This window comes from Equus przewalskii, chromosome 19, assembly GCF_037783145.1.
Source record: "Equus przewalskii isolate Varuska chromosome 19, EquPr2, whole genome shotgun sequence".
Classification (NCBI taxonomy): Eukaryota; Metazoa; Chordata; class Mammalia; order Perissodactyla; family Equidae; genus Equus; species Equus przewalskii.
The window spans coordinates 7,597,299-7,614,323 of record NC_091849.1 but is presented as its reverse complement, the minus strand read 5'-3'; the positions used below and the strand labels follow the sequence as shown (position 1 = coordinate 7,614,323).

General features: G+C 43.5%; 1 protein-coding gene across 17 annotated transcripts in view; it reads right to left on the bottom strand.

The window, feature by feature from the left end:
- The window catches only part of RREB1 (ras responsive element binding protein 1), a 173,124-nt gene that overhangs the window by 76,894 nt on the left and 79,205 nt on the right, over positions 1–17,025 (bottom strand). The window contains exons 1-2 of one of the 17 annotated variants that reach the window (XM_070583990.1): positions 13,762–13,928; positions 11,505–11,646 (exon numbers count right to left, since the gene is read on the bottom strand). The exons of 15 other annotated variants lie outside the window; for them this stretch is intronic. The gene's annotated coding sequence lies outside the window, so the exon portion shown is untranslated. Of the gene's footprint in view, positions 1–11,504; positions 12,522–13,761; positions 13,929–17,025 lie in introns of those variants that run through there. One more of the 17 variants, XM_070583988.1, reaches the window with a different exon arrangement.

Here is a 17,025-nt window from a genome sequence, read left to right as displayed (position 1 = left end):
GATGTGTCACTAAGAGTGCCCACCCTAAAAATCTGCTCTCCTGGCTTATCGGGAAAGGGTGGAGAGAGGCTTCCACATCACACCTTGGCTGAAGAATTTAAAAATAGAAAAGGATATTGCTTTAACAGAAAACAGGATTTAAATCAGAGTATGTCAGAAGTCTAGTATATATCCAATTACATGCCTTGCAGAGTACCCCTTCCCAGTAACTAGGGGGCATTAGCTATTTGTGACAAACTCTGGGCCAGAAAATGTGTTAGGCACTTTACACACATTTAATCCTTCCCCAAATCCCACAAGGTAATGATCAGATTATTTGCTGGATATTACACAGCTCTTAAGGGCAGGACCAAGATGCTAGCTAGGGGTTGTCTGACTCCAAAATTCTTGTACTTTCTGCTGCACCACAAAGAGGATCATTGAAAAACCATTCAGAGAAGGGTCATTAGCAAACCAGAGGACTAGGAGACCAAGTCCAGGGGAAAACAAGAAGTGGCTGAAGGAACCAGAGATGCTGAGCCCACTGAAGAGAAAGAACAGGAGACACACAAGGTGGGCCGAAAACACCTAAAGGCCTGGCACGTGAAAGGGGGGCACACTCCCATGTGTTCACCACAGCAGGAACGACGTTTGGGTACAGGGCACAAAGAAGCCGGTCTGGAACTCCATAATTCTCTACACCAGAGCTTTGAACAACTAGAGCTGTCCACAGATGTCACAAGGCCCCAGGGGTAATGAGTTTGCTGCCCCTGGGAGTATTCATGCAGAGGGTGGATAACCATAACTCAGTCCTGCAGTGGGTGGTAACCAAATCAGATCATTCTTCTGACTTCCAGATTGTGTACTTCTAAGAGGACAGTCCCTTTTCCATAATACTGTAAGATTCAGAAGCACGCACCAGGAGAACAAACCACAGCAGTGTAACTTAAAGAGCATGAGATGTGGAGTCTTAAACCTTGGACTGGAAATTCAGCTTGCCACCAATGGAGCAACTTTAAGTTTCAGAGCCTCAGCTCTCTCATCTGGAAAATGAAGCTAATACTAGCTCTCCTTAACTTACAGTACAGAAATCAAAGGACTATTCATTAGAACACTGCAAATGGTATAGCAACCCCCAGTATGAGCTACTGATGCTATTTACCTCCCAACGTTCCAGTCTATGTGGCCCCTGGGCTGGCTCTGCCCAGCTCCTCGATTCACCCACGGACCTCCCCTATTGCACTGCCAAAGCTTTGAGGGCAAGGGACAGTTTGATGACTTTTAAAACAAAATTCTGCTCCAGCCTCCAAGATTAGTAACGAAATACAAATATAATTTAGCTTATGACAAATGCAATCCCACTGACAATAAGGAGCAGAACAGCTGCTGCCACACTTGCAATGCTGTTTGGCGCCCAGGAAACAAAACCGCCTCAGCTTCAGTTCCTGCTGAAACAAATCCTGGTCAGCTTCATATTTGCTTCATCAAGGAAGTCCTCACTGCTGGCTCCACAGGGACCTCACTCTTCCCCATATTCTCCATCACCTCCTCCCTCCCAGCTACAGAACCTGGACATACTGTGGCTGACACTCAGCAACTTGTTCCAGACTCTCAGGCAACTGGACCCTAGTCAGTGGATTGCTCTGGACACTCCTCTGAAGTAGATCTCAGTGACTCCAGTCACATTTACAGCTTTGGGAAGGAAGCTGGGGTAAAGTTCAGTAGCAGTTTGTAGAGCGTTTTAGGCAATATCCTGCAACTCTTTCACAGGCTCTGAGGTTGTGGGGCTGGCCTTCCCAGCATGCTCGGTAAAGGGTTGGCAGCAGAGGCTGCAGAAACAGGATTCTCTACTTTTCCCCTGAGGAGGAGCTGGACGCAAGCTAACCACCCCAAGGGCAGGTGGTTAACCTAGGATCTAGGCTTCAGATTCCCAGAATGGAGTCTGTGCAGGACGACACCCCTTAAAAAACTAAAATTACTTTGTGGAAGATAAAAGTGTTGTTCGAAATGCTTCTACCCTGACAGCTCAGAGAAGGCAGTGGAAGGAGGAGATCACATCTTTCCTTGCCCCCTGGAAAAGTGGTCAGCTGTGGTTGAAATTTCACAGTGGGTAATCAGACATTACAAACTGTCAGCTGAGAGTGACTGTGCTTGGTGAAATTACCATGCCCAAACGACCAGGAGCTCTGCCGGCCGCCCTCTGTGCCAAGTAACGGGTGACCTTTTTTTAACCTCTGTTTTGCCTTTAAGAAAATTATTCACCATGCTGTATCTATGAAGAAAAACAAATACTCTGAGATATAAGTGGTTGATAAGTGTTTATCACAAGCCAACCAACCAAAAACACTAGGAAGAAAATGGTGTTTCTTAAAGTAAACTGAGCGAAACCCAAAAGCTATTACAGGGCAGGATGGGGCGCTGGGAGGGAGGTGGCGCAGGGGGCCGGTTTCTGCCCAACACCCCCAGCACTAAGGAGCAGAGGCACCTCGGAGGGAAGGTGGCGTGTGGGGGCGATTAGAGCCATCCTGGAGCTGGAGCAAGTCTGACGCGCACAGTTCCTCTTGGCGTGTCTCCCCTAAGCCGCCGGGCGGTGATTAGTTCACGACAACTGCACTCCACCGGCTGTCTAATTGCGCTGCTGCTGCACCAACACAAAGGGCTGAGCCCCCCAGCCCAGCAGGGTCTGAAACAGCATAATGGGCCCAAAGCACACGGGTTCCTTTGGTCTGACTGAGCTCACATTCGCACTGACCACGACGAGGCTCTTCGATGTGGGTTCACATTTCACAATCCCCACCCTGAAACAGACAACCTCTTTGTAAGCTCCTAAACTTCTCCCCAAAGTTGCGAAGAACAGGAGGGAAAATCTAAAAGGGGAGATCAACACTAGTCTGACGGAACCCTTCTCTTAAACTCTCTCACACGTGCGTGATAATTCAGCCAGTACTAGAAGAAAACCTGAGAGGAGACAGACACACAGCTGAGAAATCAAGGATACTGGGTACACCATCACTGTGCGCACGGGGCTGTTCTGTTCATCTGCTCAGTCCAAGCACAGCCTGACACTTCCACCAGTCCCAATGGGTCAGAGACCTCCCCAGGGAAAATCTCTGGAGCACAAAGATTTGGAAGGGCAAACAGACACCAATTTAACTGAAGCAGTATGTAATGCAACATTTCCAGTCAAACGGACTCTGGGTTGAAAAAAGACCGGCATCTACTAACATTTTCATGACATGAAAGTGTGTTCATGAAACCACGTCCTGCTTCTCAGATAGAGTTCCTTAACACACTTGCAATCATAAAGCTGAGGATCTCTTGCTCACCACCTCCATTTTACTTGAATGCCTGTGATAAAGGCACCTCCTGTTGTTCTAGAAGAACAACCCCACTCTTTCCTTTTATCTTCCCTTAACAGTTTGCCATCCAGTGATAGGAGGGGCCTCGCCTCCAACAGTCCGCACTTTTATCTCCTGCTGACCACGCAACAGCACGGAGCACAGGGCTGGATTTCCTGCAGCTCGCCTGGAGGGGCTGTTTGGCTTGTTTAAATATTACCGGCCTCCAGAACCCTGGAACAATGCCCAATCAACACCTACCCGGCATCCATTTCAGCTCCAACTTTAAAAGCTTCCAAGTCCAACGTACCAGCACTCCCTGCACCTCAGTGTGGGAGAGCCTTGATGCTTCCAAGAAAGAGAACTCACTCTCTGGGCTCACATATATATTTGCTTTCTGCCTGCAGCAAACATGAGAGCTATCTTCATCACAGTCCAGAAACCCCAGAAGTTAGTTACAGTAGCTCAAGGTAAACTCTGAGTTTATACCACCATTATTAAAATAATTCAGTAGCATTTAATAACATCCTCTAACCACTGGAACACAGAGCAGTACACCATGTGCTTCCTTGGGTAAGCAAATGGCCTGTAATACATTGGCCCCCTCGTCTGCAGAGTGAGCACAGGCCATGATCTTTGAGTCCCTCCCAGGCCTAACTGTGTATGAGACTCAACCCTGCTGGGATGCCCGGGTGTTTTTATGTCGGGTCTCAAAAGCACTTCCACCTACCTAACACTATGAGCATTCCTGTGAATATCCAGCAACAAGAATAGCAGCAAACTCCACTCATTAGTGAATCAAGGTGTCTGTAGGATCATGTGCCACTAACAGCATGGGATGATGTGAGGGAGTTCCCACATCAGCGCACAGAGGACCCTGACTCCCTGTCATTCAAGGCCAGGAGTTCCACTTTCTTGGTATCACACCAGCATATGTGAAGTTAATGGGTTCAGAGGATGATAGGATCAGATGTTTAAAACAGTCCCCCAGAGTTCCTTTCTGGGCTGTAAGGAATCTTTCCAAAGTCAATTAAAGCAAAGAAAAACTCCCTTGCCTGAATATCTCTTAACCTTTTACAATCTCAGAGGTAAGAGGGCTAGGGAGGAGAAAGGAGACTGAGTGATAATAGTAGGCAAAGCCATGGGGAAAATGGTGGCAAACGAGAGACAGAAGCCAGGTTACAGATTAAATCCAGGACACCAACTTCTATGCCAACACTCCAAAACGAAGCTGGTATTTTTAGGATCTTTTTTTATGAGGCTAGATAGTAGAATGAAAAAAGGTGTGTAGAGAGCAGAGCAGCCATGCTGTCTTCATGCAAAATTGAGAACATTGCCTTCTGTGTGGCCCCTCTCCTATAGCCACAGGACTCAGCCCTGCCGTTAGCCCATCTGAGCACAGGAGCCAGCTAACCGGTTCAGCCCCACCGGCCAAACGGCAAGCACTCTTCAACATCCTCAATTTCCTCCCAGCCATGAAGTCAGGAACAACCTGTACAGACAAAGAAAATAGAAAACTTGCAAAACAACGGCATCTACCGTGCTCACTGAATATGCCCGAGGAAATTTTTTCAAAGCTCTTTAAGATGCTTCATTATAATTCTGAAAAGAAAATACAGTCCACTACACCCAGGCACGCACATGTTCACACAAACCGAATTTCATGCTCTGCCGGCCCCACAACTAAAATGCAGAAGTCAAAATATAACTCAAGAGAGTGGCCCCAGTTACTTAACAGATTTGGAATTGTAACTGACACCTTTCCATAAACTATATTATATTAGAGGCCAGTTATATCCTGGCATGTTCCCAATCTGGAAACAGAATTTTCCTAAGAAAAAAAAAAAGGACTAACAGATTATATAACAATTTGCTACCTGTCTATGGTGCAAATGATGCTTGCAGGAAAGACAGAGATGTAAGAGAAAACTTTATCGTCTCTTTATTTCTTATAGTTAACCCCTAATGCTGTGCTCTGGGCAAGGCAAGAATAATCCTTTTATGGCTTTACCCACAAGAAACTACTAACTGTGCTGATAACTGTTTTTTACCCTACTAGGTTTTAGCCTACAAGATTCATTTAATGGCCTAGGAGTTTGGAAGACAGATATGTAAAGTAATTCTAGTTCCACCTACTTTACATGGAAATAGCACCATGCTATTTGTTCTAGTCAGGTATTCTGTACATCCCAGATTTATAGTCAAATATTGTTATTCCCATTCATAACATTACACAAATGCTTCTTTAATTTTTTTTAGCTTAGAGAAAGAGAAAACAAAAGGACCCACTGATCCATCAAAGTTGCCAGCCCTTAAAACTTTCACAGCTTCTTTGCACTTATCATGTCTATGGCTTCAGCCACCAAACAGGTTTCATTTAAAAACTAGGTCTCTTTAGTTTCCTGCAGTGTGAGTTCCAGGCTCACCCTTGCTCCTTTCAGTGTGCTTGAGCCAAAGCCTAGGAGAGTGCACAGAAAATATGCGTTCTCTGCTCAGGGTTAAAACGAGTCGCTTAAGACATTCTCTACTCTTTTTGTACCCCAGATGCAGGGCAAGATTCTCTATCAATGTGAAAACCTGAAATAGGATGATCATTCTCAGACATTAGTTTACTGATGTCCCAGATGTTAGAACCACCAACAGCTGGAAGACAGAGCCCCTGGCCTCAAAGGCTGGTACTTAGGCTGGAGAGGTAGAGTAGGCAGGAAACAAAGAGATAAATTCTAATCCCAGGGAAAATGGATTATGAGCCAAACACTTTAAGGGCTGCGGGGCTCCCCAGCGGTAAGTCATCGAGTGTGAGGACAGGAAAGTAAAAACAAACCTGAGCTTGAAAGAGAGATGGGCTTTCAGAAGACAGTGCATTCTAGTTATAAGGAAATGCATGGGGGAAAAGCACCGAGACCCAAGAGGTATGACTGCGTGGAATGCAGTGTTTCGAAAGCATTAGCTCCTAAATTCCTACATTTTCTCCCTTCTCCAGCAAAATGAGAAAAACCAGACGATTTACTGAAATTCTCACAATGATGAATTTATTAATTTTTTTTAGGTTAAAATGCCCCCTTTTAAAATGAGATGATAAAGACAGTAGATGGTTGAGACTGTTTTTTAATGCCCTTACTTGGCAAAAGAAAAAACATGGCAATCCTGTGTCTAACTGCCAAAGTTTTGTCTTAGGTTTCTGGCCATGAAAACAAAGCCCTTGGGAGCCACGGGATGATACCAGTGCATTGTAGAAAGGAGGGAGGGCAGAGTGGGGGAAATGGCAAAGATGGGGCCAGCACAATTATGCTGAGGTCAAGGTTCCATCTCAGAGGGATGAACTTGATCCTGTGGCTGTGGGAACCAATTGAAGGGTCCCCCACTTTTTTTTAAACCGTGGGATGAAATAATCATATCCATATTTTAAAAAGTTCTTGGCAACAATTTGAAAAATGGACGATTAGAGGGATATAACCCAGTTAGGAGGCTACTACAATACAGTCTAAAGGACAGATATGAGGAGCACAGGGGTCCACGGACCAACCTGGCTGTGAGGAGACTCCGGGCTTCCTGCATTGGCAACAGAGTGGATGGCAAGGCACTTAACTGAGTTGCAGAAAAAATTCGCAGGACAGGAGAGAGTAAAGAGAATACAGCAGGAAGGGACTAGTTATAGAGGAGCAAAATTAAGCGAGGAGTTCTCTTTAAAAGAAAACCTAAGAATGTCCATAGACAGAAAGGAGCAGATGGGAAAAAGGAGATGGGGTTCTAGGGGAGGTGGAAAGGAGGGCCAGGGGGCTGCCAGGCCCCGGGAGATGAAACACTGTGGTTGACAGAATACCTAACATAGGTAGCCATGTACACATACTCATTCACTGTCAAATTGGACTCTGCTAACAAAACTGATCGCCACAAGTGGCTGATGGGCCGGAAAGTGCTTAAAAAGCCTTAGTTTACAGGTTACAAGCCTACACAAAACTTTAAGAAATATAAAACAAAAGAAAAACAAAATCCATCTTTTTCTATCTTTCAAAGAGCCTATCATATAAAACTAACACGTTAGATACTAGGTAAAATATTTTATTGAATTGATAAGATCCAGAGCAGCAACGTCCAGTTCAAAGCTCCGCAACGATGAAAATAATCCCTATCTTCTCTGTTAGCCACACATGGCCACTGAGCACTTGACATTAAGCTAGTGTGACTAAGGAACTAAATTTTAAATTTTTATTTAAGTTCCATTTAAATTTAAATACCTACACATGGCTAGCAGCTGTCTGGCTGTTGTACTGGATAGTGTAGGTCCATGGTCTTTTTTTTTCTCCAGTAATCTTGGGTTACTAGATTGTAGTCCTTAATTTGTTTGCTTCCTGGGGTTTTTAAACCCAAAGGTCAGAATAAAGATGACAGAGAATAGTTTTACCTGCAGGCATGGGAGGGGAGTGAGCTGATCCCTGAAGTAACTTACTATGCTATGATTCTTCATTCTTCCCAGTGTTTATCAGTTTCAACTATAAAGGGAAATAACCCATGAAACTAACAATAGAAGGACATCTCCTAAACTAGACTGACTTCTCCTAGGTGAGTCATCCCCACCCTGTCCCATCTACCCCAAACCTGCTCAGCCCTGGTCCCACCTTAAACATGAAGGTCAGTGTGTGAAAACATAGGAAATGTTTATAAAGTTAGATCAAGTTTAAAAAGAAGTTAGTACATTTAAGCATTCTATGATGTTATGATAACGTTATTTAAGGATAGAGTATGGAAGATGCAACCTGAAATATGTGTGATGGGACTATAGTGATTTTTAAAAAATAAAGCATAAATTAATATCACTATAAATTTAATTCTTGTTATTTAAAATTTTTTTAAATATACAAAAAAGAAAATAATCAAACTGCATCCCTTCTTAAGATGTGAAACTGTTCTCCTCCCTCCCTCCCCCACTTTACGTATCTTTAGTCATAGCCCAGAGCCTGGCACAGTAGGCATCTGTCTAGCTCCTTCTATACAATTAGGGGTGGTATGCTCAAGCTGATAAGCCTTGTTCTACAGACAAGTACAAGATTCATACCCTTGAAACTGTATTTTTATGTGGTATTCACTTTTTTGGGAAAAGAATTCATATATTTGATCAGATTTCAAACCTTCCTTTTTCTTGTTGAAGATGAGAGCAACCATGTAAATCACTTCGAATAGTATTTGACACATGGCAATAGCTCAATAAAAATTAGTGAAATCAATCCCCCAATTTCCCAATGCCTGCTATAAACAATTATAATTTTAGAACAGAATTCATCCTACGGAAAGGAAGCAGAGGTAAAGAGATCATTGTGTGCCCCATCTATGTCACTGCATTTATGTACCCCAGTTGTATTTTGTTGTACCCCAGTTATTCTAGAAACAACTGTTGGAACCAAGTTCATTTTCTGATGCTGACTATAAGGTTAAAACTTTCTGAGTGTGTAGTATCACCATCCCTAGGCCATCAAAGGCAGCAAGGAGGTTTTCTGTAAGATCCACGTCTAGGTGTAAATGTGGCCCAAGCACAGCAATTCCTGGGAATCTCAAAGGGGTCCCAGAATAGAGGGTAGTCTTGTGGAGGATGTTTGTTTTGCAATTAACAAAAGGAAATGGGGGCGTTAGCGAGCCTTTTAAATAGAAGCCAAGAATTAAAACTGAGGCTGTCTATGCACGGAACAGTTTTTATTTAAATTGCAATGCATAAATAAAATAAATTGGCTATAAAAGGGAGGATTATATCAACTATAAAATTCAAGAGTCAACCAGGGGAGTGAGAAAAGGGACTGTGATTAAAAGGTGTTGGTTGGGGTAAACTGTTTTGGTCCTTGTTTTCTCACGTGTCCTTTGAAGCTGAAAACCAACCAATTTTTTCTGGCCTTCAAAATGTCAGAAGTTTTTTGTGTTTCGTTTTTTTTTTTTTAAAACCACCTGTCTGAAAAAATAAACAAATTGGACCTGTACTCTCCCTTCAAATGATTTGGGGGGGAAATACTCTACCTAAGGCCCTCAAATACTTCTTCATGATAAAAATGCATGTCCTATAGATGTACTACTAGTCTTAGGGCCGGGGGTTGGGGGAGGAGTTCCAAGAGCTCACCACCTAGGTGAGGGAAAAAAAAGAAGAAAACACGGGAAGGTAAGAGAATGACATGTTGTCCATGCAATACTAATTTTAAATCCAGAAAAAAACACTGGCATGTGTAACTGGAGGGGTATCAGAGGTGGAAGAGAGGCTGCAAGGAGCTGATACCCAGAAAAGACCAGAAGCCCTGGGGCCAGGTCCTGCTTACAGAGGGTGCATGGGGGCAAATCACAGGGAGCTGGCACAGCTGGGACTGGGGCAGCAGGGGGTGTCAGCTCTGTGTAGGCCTGAGAGGATGATGTCAGAGTTTTAAGCAAACTTGTCTGAACATGGTATAGTACTGCAGGGGAGGGAGACTAGAAATGGGAACAAAGGGAATAGAGAGGGACAGGTAAACCTCAAAACCTTTCAAAGACCTGCAGAGACCTGGAAGCAGGCTGGATATACAATGGAAAGACTGGAGGGAGCTAAGCAGTAAGTGGTTGGGCTAATTTCTTTTTTAAACACTTGGAAAGTAAAGAAAGAGAGAGGACTCAGAAGGGAAGGTCTTAGTGCTATGATATTAGTATATGGGTGGGAGATCGGGGCTAATGGGTACACGTGGGATTGATCCCTCCCTCTGTAGGGAGGTAAGGCCTAAGCCAGGTGAGCTGATGTAATTCAGAGATAAGAAGGTCCAGAATGAAGACCCATTTTAAGCCACAGAGATAGGAATAAGGGCTGGTAGGAATAAGGTCTCCAGGAGGGAGGAGAGTGTCCAGATAAATGTGAAAGCATTAGCAATGAAGGGGCATCACTCTCTGAGTCTGGAAACATGAAAGAGTAAAAAGAAGAACATTTGAGGCATTGCTCAAGGAAGCTCAAAGTTAGATGGTCTTAATCTTGACAACACAGTAGGCACTCCAATATTTTACTGGTTAGTAACATCAAGAAAAGAGGCAGTCGGGTCTTATGCTGTGAGTAGGAGGAAGACAAAAGGAGCAAAGGACCCTAGAGAGCTGGTGGGAGGGAGCACAGTGGCAGTCAGAGATAAATAAAGGCCTCCCCAGCAGCCAGGGAAGATGACGCTTAACAGAGGGGGGCCCTCAGTTTGTGTAGGTATTTATAACCATGTGATCTCAAGGTGCTCTTGAACAAGAATGGGCTCATGGAAGCAGCTAAGGGGCCCTCTGTAAGTCTCTCCTACTCAGGGTGAGTCTGGCATCCTGTTTCCTACTCTGGATGGCTGGGTTAGGAGAAGGGAGGAAAACCGTGTTATTTCAAATGGTTGCATCTTTTATTCCTGCTATTTGAGGCAAGCCTATTACGTTTCTTCCAACAGATGCCCAATTCACACATGTAGCTGCTCTCCTAAACAGTAAACAAGTAGATTCTATCTACAAATACCAAAGGCACCAGGTCTCCGAGAGAAGAGAAAACGTTTTCCAAACACCCAGCCCAAAATGGCTTTCACATTTTTTTTTCTTTGAAGCTGAACTTTGCAACTCTAACCCAGATGCGCCTCAGTGAGGAATGCAGCTGGGAAATCCGCAAGGGAAGTGCTGGAGTTGGTTCTTAGGAGGCATAGAGCCCACCGAGAGCAAAGGGTCCTCGCCTTTCTCCAGGGTAGGCTGGTCTGGGCAAATCTGTGCACAGGGCTCCGTGATTCAATTAGTGTGAGTTCAGTTGCTCTTTTTTAGGTCAGTTCTTTCTTTTGTTTAGATCTGACTCAAGATTTACTTCAATTATCTATACCTCTGTTAGCGCACCTAAGCAAATTAAACCATTTAAAGTGATGAAGGGAAAGGAAGTGATGAGGGGAGAGGAAAGGAAGGAACTGGATCTTTCAAATAACATGTGCAAATAGCCTCCTTCCTCTCCCCTGTACCGTCTCTATTCCCTTAAATTACTAAACTCCTAGACAAGCAACTGTTTCTCAAAGGAAAATTCTAGACTCTAAGTCTGAATGTGAAAACCCCGTGGTTAAGCCCTGGCTTGCAGAAAACTAAAAATTTCAGCAATTCTGGAATGAAATGTTATGTGTAGAGCTATACAAAGCGTAGCAGCTGTTCCCAGCCAACATGAAAACCGAAAGGGGTGATGCTATCTTTATCCTCTACCTAGAGTCAAAGCTGGTACCGTCCGGGACAGAGCTGCCAAGGAGCTGTCTCAGTTCTAGTCTGCTGAGCACAACAGACAAAGAAGGCAAGGGGATGCATGGGCCAGCAAAGTACACCCAAACAGCAACAAATAATGACCCACCTGGAAGAGAGAAAATGCAGTTAACAATTAAAAAAATTTAAAGGACGCAAGGAAACAGAACTGCTTGAAAAGCAGTTCTCAATGTCATTTGGAAATGCTTTTAAATCAGTCCAAAATTCAAAAGATTAGATTGTGTCTAACTCTGTGGAAGGGGGAGAACTTTATCAATTTTCTTGGAAGGAAAAACACATTTTCTTTATTAAGACTCAAGTCCTGCTCATAAAAACTTAACAGAAACCTTCTTCAGACCACCTCATGGAATCAGGCCTCAGATCAGTGTCTCAGAGGGCAGATGATGAAGCATGAAAGACCTAAGAATCAAAAGGGAAGGTGACGAGAACAGGGCTTCTCTCATAAGCTTGAAGCTTACACGTAGGTTAACTGAAGAAAATGCTCTTCTGGTGTGACAACTACCTCACTCTGAGAAACACTTCCCACTAGCAACTTAATTCTACCCTTAACAACCCTATTCTATTTATTGTTCAGTTTTAAATAACTGGGCCACTGCTGTCTAGCCACGCATCTCCAGGATTGACCAATACCATAGCCAGCCCATCACACACGTAAACCACCAACGACTGAAGCTGGTAGTGAGGCGGCTTAACTCGTAATGTGAACTGCCACCAACACACCACACTTCCTGCTAATTCTGACAGACTGTCTCCATTCAGGAAAAAGTTAAAAAGTACCACATGACCTGGTGGGTTACCAGATCAGTAAGCAGAGCTGCAGAGCAGTTAAGGAGTGGACTTGGGAGCCACACTGCCCGGGTTCAAAACCTGCATCTTCCACTGTCCAGCTGTGATGAGTGGCTTGATCTTGCAGCATCGCCCTTACACAGTTAATGGAACCTCTCCCTGCCTCAGTTTCCTTATCTGTAAGATGGAGACAATGATAATACATAGTTCGTATGGTTGCTGTGAGAAAACAGATGACTTAAATCTGTAAAGTGCTTAAACACGGTCTGGGACATATAGTGAAGACTCCCTAAGTGCTTCCTACTATCATATCTGTGTTCACAAGCGACCATATGATTACTGCACAAATATACTGGCAAGTGCATATCGGCATTTCAGGGTTGATTCACTAATGATCAGTTCAACAGGTGCTAAAGACACTCCATTCATCCAGGGCAGTGGTTCTCCAACTTTAGCATGCATCTAGAGAGCTTACTACAAAAGCTTTCTAGGCTCCATCTCCAGAGTTTCTGATTTAGAAGGTCTGGGGCGGGTCCTAGGAATCTGTGTTTCTAACAAGTTCCCAGGTGATGTGGATGCTGCTGGTCTGGGGATCACACTTTGATAACTACTGCTCTGTGGAACAGTTAACTCCTTATGTTCTATGCTTCAAGCCTAAGCCTTACCCAAATGTGTACAGTGAGCCTTAAGGAGATAAAATTAGAAAGGAGAGTAGCAAATATGCCCATGGCAAAGAGGTTTGCTGCTCAGAGAATATCCATATGTTCTTCCACACTGTGTAGCACCCCTATACCTCTGCATGTGGCAGACCACATGAAAAGTTCTGGCCAAGGGCTGTGAGCCAAGATGATGTGACTTAATTCCAGGCTGAAGCTTTTAAAAGCTGACGTGTGACCTGCTAGCTCTTTCCTTACTGTGGCAATCTGGAAGCAGATATAGGATAAGGGCAGCCTGGATCCCTGGGTCACTGCTTGGAAGGGAGCTATACCAGAGAGCTGTGAGACATGCAGGTAATGAGCTGTCCACAGTATACTACCTTCCAGACTATATGGAATTAAGCATAATAAAGATTCTCCTCCCACAAAAATTACCACCACCCCCCCAACACACAGACAGCCAAAACAAACTGTAATCTAGAACAACTCAACAACAAACTAGAAATGTATGAAATACACAAAATTAAAAGAACTAGGTAGACAGCATTTAGAAATATGTGCTAGAATCACATAGGTCCTTTCTGGTCTCTAGAACAAAACAGCACTTCTCTGGAGGGCCCTCTATGAGGAGGACTTGAGGTGAGTGGGACCTACAACAATCTCAAGGGTGGGGGAATTTCTTGTTGGAATTCTCCCTAACTCTTTCTACAGAGGGCAGGAGAACAAGCCCTTTGTGTACACACAAACACACACACACACACATTTGAAAACTCATCTCCAAAGGAGTTCAGCAGCTCTCTCCTCCCCAATTAGCACTGACAAAGCTCAGGTTGACAAGAAGGGATCCCGCTGCTTCTGGCCTTCTCAAGTTCCTAGGCCCCTTGAGCGCCTCATTCTCTGGGTGTGTCACATTCCATCTCTTTAGGTACTTCAATGTGGCCAAAAAGAAAAAAAAAAAGTAAACATTCACGTGATGCATTTGGTCACATATTCTAACTCAGCTGTAAAATCAGAGTTGAAAATAATAAAAAGGCCCCCATGCTAAAAGCTGAATTTCTCTAATACGTTTTATAGCTATTCAGCTATTGGGTTTTTTTGGTGAGTGGATTTTTTTCTTTTTTCATTTCTTTCAGGAGACATGAAAAAAATCATCAAAAAAAAAGAAAACTTGAAAAACTAAACATTTCTATTTTCAAAAAACTCATATGACATACTACCTTTAAGACATTACGGAGACCAATGAAGTCTCCCTGTACAGACTAAAACAAGGCTACTTCTTTACTTTTCATTAAGCAGCTATCACTAGGGCACATTTTCTCAGGATACCAGAGATAACAGGAATAATGAGCAATCAGATAATAGCTGGGTTTATTAATAATCACAGAGCTGGGGCCGGCCCCGTGGCTGAGTCGTTAAGTTCGCACGCTCTACTTTGGCGGCCCAGGGTTTCGCGGATTGGGATCCCGGGCGTGGACATGGTACCACTTGTTAGGCCACACTGAGGCCACGTCCCACATGCTACAACTAGAAGGACCCACAACAACAAAAAAATATACAACTAAGTACTGGGGGGGGGGGTTTGGGGAGAAAAAGCAGGAAAAAAAAATCACAGAGCTAAAGAAACTCAGCATCACATCTTGCTAGTACTCTCCTGTAAGGCCCCTGATAACTCCGTTATTTAGCAAGTTCATTTTACAACACTCATAATGTATCCTCAAATCAGAGTCATTGTGTGTGATTCTGCAAGAGAAATGTAATAGCAATATCCACATTTAGAAAACGAAATCCATACAAAAGTGACCTCGTGTGATTTTTGTAATCTAACTTGCTCAGTTCATTTCTTCCATACTTATGTTCATAATGAGAGAATCAAGCTATAAAGTAAAATTCCTGGGAGTTTATAAACATTATGCTTTATAAAGCCAAAAGCTCCCTTCCATTTACTTATGCCCAAAGAGCATAAGAGAGTCTGCAGACTTCTACACATGTCCACATGTCAGGAATTTATTTGAGAGCTTAACAAGATGGTTCTCTCTATTCCCTCGCCTAGCCGGGCCGGCCACCTTCTCCTAGAGCAGGGAATTGCAGTGCACTCATCAGCACAGCTGCTCATCTTTGCTCTCACTGCTGCTGCCTCCTCCAACTTGCATCCAAATAAATCTTAGGCCACAGAAATGTCATGTCCCTGCAATGTGCAACTTTTATGCAGACCTAAGGCCATGACCAAAATCAGTTCTTGGCTAAATGACTCCCAAACCAGCATATCCCACGCACTCTGAAGTTCCTTCTCTCCATGGACTCCTCAGCACAGAGACTGCCTGCACTTGCTGCTCCTGGGGGCTGGTTTGCAGATCATATGACTGCTGAAATCCCTCGGATAAAAGCAGGCATTGTCCACTTTTCCTTGAAATCTCAAAATCCTGGATAAGACCAGCAATCAAGTAACATTTCAATCCTCCAACAACCTTAAATCAATTGATCAAATTCTTCTCCTTGAGTCTCAACTCCACCCCTTATAAATAAGGCAATGTCCAGTAAAAGCCATTTCAGTCAGCTTTTAAAGCAGACTGACAGCATTTACTTTAAATAAAAGATTAAGATTAGTTGAAGGGGGAAAAGGTTTTAAACAAACAATGAATGCTATGGACTGAGATGCTAATAACTGCCCAACAAATTTCTGCCATGCCTTTAAAGTGCTCTGGGGGCATCAGAGTATTAACTGAAAGCATGCTCCCTTCCTTCTTCACGTTTGGCCACCAGTCACACAGATGAATTCTCTGTGCCTATGATTCATGGAGGCTGATCTCCAGGCAGCCAGCAGCTGTTCCAATCCATGCCTGGGTGTTTCCCTCCCCTGCACCTCCAGCTCCACCACCCCAATCTCTCAACAGTTGTCCTTGAGGCCCGCCTACCCAGTGGATGCTGCAAGCACATCATCTCAAACAGAGCCAGAGCAGGAAGCTACAATCGCTTCACACAGAATGAGACACAAACCCTTGCACCCTTTGCCACATCCCTCCTGCAAGCCCTCTCTGTGCTGTCCCCACCCTAAGAAGTCAGCATGAAGACTTGCTCCTTGCTTCCTGGGAAGCAGTGGTTTTTATTACTTTTCCATGTGCTGTGAGCATCTAACATCCAGAGAAGTAATTCATATTTCTTATATGCAATTCATATACATTTTCCTTTCCTGACAGTCACAAACATCTAACCATAAGGGAATACTTTCCACCTTCAGCATGGCAATCAGGAGGTATAGTTTCCAAAGATATTCAGAAGACAAATTTCAAAACTAATTACACTTTCAAAGGGAACGATTTCTCTTAGTTAAAACACACACACACACACACCCTACTTGAATCAGGAGCAGAAGTTTATACCACCCTTATTCATATGTTAACAATGCATTACAGCAAGAAAGTGCACAAAAGACTTAAACAAATCTCATACTGTTATAAGCTAATATGTGAGTATTTAAAACACATCTATGAGTATGATTAATAAACTTAGGCCCCGAAATGCTTGATATTTAAACAGATAAAATCAAAATGCCTGAGAACCATCAGTAAGTATTAGCTACCCAGGAGAGTTTCAACCCCAGGATTTCCACAAAAATGTCAAAAAATACTTAGCAATGCCAAGAGAGATTTTGGTGTACCACCACCATGGAATGCGATGGGGGTCTTCATTTGTAAAATGGAGATACTGAGAAGAATAAAATTAACAAATAACCTAAAAAATATAACAGTCTCTGCTGAGTAAGCACATTTAATTTTTCAATTTAAGATTATTCCTCACAGCCAAAAAAGCCACATGGACACTACTCCAGGTGACATGGACACACACATGAATTGTGGAAGAATATGGAGTAAAATGAAGGCAAACTCACAAAAACAGACCAAGTGACCTAGAAAGTCCCTTCCAGCTCTAAATTCTAAGGTTCTTAGAATGAGCCTATAGTTGAGACGAGGGGTAAAAATCCACTCCTTCCTTCCATTTGTCATTTGATGGTTTAAAGTTAATTTGTT